The sequence below is a fragment of the Hippopotamus amphibius genome, chromosome 13 (genome assembly GCF_030028045.1).
Source record: "Hippopotamus amphibius kiboko isolate mHipAmp2 chromosome 13, mHipAmp2.hap2, whole genome shotgun sequence".
Classification (NCBI taxonomy): domain Eukaryota; kingdom Metazoa; phylum Chordata; class Mammalia; order Artiodactyla; family Hippopotamidae; genus Hippopotamus; species Hippopotamus amphibius.
In genome coordinates this window covers 30,170,507-30,174,049 of record NC_080198.1, presented here as the reverse complement: position 1 = coordinate 30,174,049, position 3,543 = coordinate 30,170,507, and positions in this window count along the sequence as shown.

The window sequence follows — 3,543 nt, the reverse complement described above, 5'->3', positions numbered from 1 at the left end:
TGGCTCACCCTGGCCGCCAGCGGAGGCTCTGGAACTAGATCTGAAGGTGGGGCAGCAGAGAGAAGGGCACCTGGGGCAGGTACACAGGTGGGGCAAGAATTCTCTCTGCAGCTACCCAAACCCAAAACAGTTTCCTTCCTCCTTGTTTCTGGGATTACCTCAACCTGTTATTCAGGTTACAAAACTGTGAGGCAGAGGCCCAGGAAGAAACATCCTGCCGCTCCACCTGCTGACTTGACTGGCCCTGGCACAGGTTCGGTGGCGCCAGGGCAGGATTGGGTTACAGGGTGGGTGGAGGGTGGGAAGCAGGAGATGGGGGTGGGGAGGTAGGAAGTGGGAAGGTATGAATTGCTGAAAATTGCCCCACTCTGACCTGACCAGAGAGCCCACGGTCCACCCTCACTGTCCATGAGCCTCTCCGTTTGTCCCACCCCTCCCCCTGGACCACTTCTGATTTCTGGCTTCAGGTCTGGCCCCGTGTGTTAGCCCCACGCTTTTCCACAGCGGGTCTTGTGTTCTGCAGTGACCTAAGCACTGAGGAAGTGCTTGGTGAATATTTGAAGACTGAATGAACTGGATTCCTGCATAGTCCTGGAAGGTTAGGAAGACGAAACCTTCAGGTAGAGAAGGAAGCTGAAGTTCAGAGAGAGCAAGTGACTTGTCCAAGGCCACACAGCCAATTGTGGATTTTATCCTGAAGCATTCTTTGAGCACTTGTTGGAAGGCAGGCTGTGCGTGCACTAGGAACAGGGATATGGCTGTGAACAAGATATGCCCTGGGGTGTCTCTGGGTCTTTGGTATCACTAGTCCCTCTGTGTGAACACTGCTCCTCTACCTCTTTGCCTAGAACACTCCTACTCAACCTTCAGATCTCAGTGTAGAAGTCACTTCATCTAGTAAGTTTTCCCTGACCCTCCAAATCAAGGTTAAACACCTACCTGTGGTCTTGAATGGGAGAACATCCTTTACGGTACCCCAACCTGTCAAAAGGGGCTGATCGATTAGAGCACTGTGATTCCCTGGGATTGGTTCATGAGGGAGCATGTGACCCAAGCACGGCTAATCAGAGTTTTTCCTGGGATGGATGTATGGGAACTGGGAGAGGTAGGCTTTTTTCTCCTTGATAATGCTAAGCTCCACGTCCGTAATTCTGGGCCTGCTGGAGTCCCTTTCTCAGCCACTGCAACACACCACCTCCTGCTGTAGGCAAGTCCCACTGGAAGACGCAAATACCAGGGCTGAGTAGCAGGGGCAGTGCATGTGGTCTTGGTCTTGAAAGAATCAAGCAGCAAAAAGCATGTGAGGTCAGGAAAGAGGATGGATCTGGGGATCAGGCAGACCTGGGTTTGTCTGTGCTGTGTGTTTTGGGGCACACGTCTCTGGGCCTTGGCTTCCTCCTTTATAAAATGTGGGCGATGCTATCTACCTGTCCTGATGAAGCTGTTGGGCAGGGAGGCCACCCGTCTAGAAGGGGCTTGCTGCTCTGACAGCATGCGCCCTGTCTCCTCCCTGTTGGCAGCCCCATTCGCCCTGCTTCTTCCTGCTAGCACACCCCCGTGGCAGGATTCCTTTACGGATGTTTGCTGATTCTGTGGAACCAAAATGCCACCACACCATCTTTCTGCCTGCTTGTTTGTGACATTTCTTAACGGCTCTATAGGAGCTAGGACGTCGGTTTCTTCCTGTTTCCTGGAGCCCTCTGTACACAAGGGCCTTTCAGCTCAACTCTGACCTGTCCCAGAGTCCAGATGGACGAAGAAACGGTTGCTTTCCCTCCAAGCTGGGAGGGTTGAGGAGAGCACCCTGGTAGAGAAGTAAGTAGGTGCTTCTCCCTGATTAACTGGTCTGTGGTTCCTGTTGAGCTCAGGATAAAGGCTGAAGTATTTCACGTGGCTTATGCAGCCTTGCCTAATCTGAGCCCTGACATGAGGGTGACCTTGCCAACCTCATCACGTGCTGTCCCTACTTCACACTCTGCTCTAACCCCTGAACTACACTGAGTGAGGTTTGCTCCCCTTCCAGCTTTGCAGAGTTGTTCTCTCTACCTGGGTTGCCTTTCCTGCCTCGTCCTGGTCCTCAAGACCTTACCCAGCAGCCCTTTGTTGTTGGAAAGACAGATCTCAGAAGCTGTTTCCTAGCCCATCATAGGGATCCAGGCTCAGCCCATAGTCATTTCAGAATCAGCCCTAAGTCGCAGGGAAAAGAGACACTGAGCTCTGTGAACATGCTCTGCATCTTGCTTATCATGGGCATTGGCCACAGGTCAACTTTGCACTCTGTTTACCAGGTCATTTCTAAGGGGGTGTGGACTTGAGGCCAGATAATGAGCTTGGAGAAATCGGGTTGCAATTAGCACTGGCTGTAGCTTTATGTCTGCACTTTCAATAGCTTCAGTCCTTCAGCTTTTCCAGCACCTCCTGGCAATCAGGTTTCCTCCTATCTGCCCAGAGCCACACCTCAAATTATAGGCATACCTGGCAGATATGGTGGGTTCAGTTCCAGACCAGTGCAATAAATGGAATACTGCAATAAAGTGAGTCACACGAAACTTTTTGTTCCCCAGTACATATAAAAGTTGTATTTACAGCATACCATAGTCTACTTAAAGTGTGCAATAGCCTTATGTTTAAATAAACAATGTACGTATCCTAATTTAAAAATACTCTCTTACTGGACTTCATAGGTGGCACAGTGGTTAAGAATCTGCCTGCCAATGCAGGGGACACAGGTTTGGTTCCTGCCCCAGGAAGATACCACATGCCGCAGAGCAACTAAGCCTGTACACCACAACTATTGAGCCTGCACTCTAGAGCCTGTGAGCCACAACTATTGAGCCCATGTGCCACAACTACTGAAGCCCACGTGCCTAGAGCCTGTGCTCTGCAATGAGAGGCCACCACAATGAGAAGCCTGCGCACCACAATGAAGAGTAGCCCCCGCTCACCACAGCTGGAGAAAACCCGTGTGCAGCAACAAAGATGCAACACAGCCAATAACATAAAATAAAAAAAAAAATACTCTATTACTAAAAAATGCTAACCATCACCTGAGCCTTCGACACGTTGAAATCTTTTTGTCACAGTAACATCAAAGATCACTGATCACTGATAAATATGGCAATAGTGCAAAAGTTTGAAGTATTGCAAGAATCACCCAAATGTGACACATGAAGTGAGCAAATGCTGTTGGAAAACTGGCAGCCATAGACTCGCTCGATGCAGGGTTGCCACAAACCTTCAATTTGTGAAAAACACAGTATCTGAAAAGCTCAAGAACGCAAAGCACAAGAAAATGAGGCATGCCTGTGCTGCTCAAATTCCAGATCCTTGGTTTGTACAAAGCAGGAAAAACCCACTTAGGTACACCTGGCAGAAGAAACAGAAAACACATGGCATGCGTGCTGCCTATTGGTCCTCCTGTGCCCATGGCAGACAGCAACAACCGATCATGGTCTTGGCCTTTTCAACAAAGCACTTTAGGCAGAAGCAATCTATTTCCAGTCCTATCTTACAGGTTTCCTGAAGTAGAAAACAGCAGACATT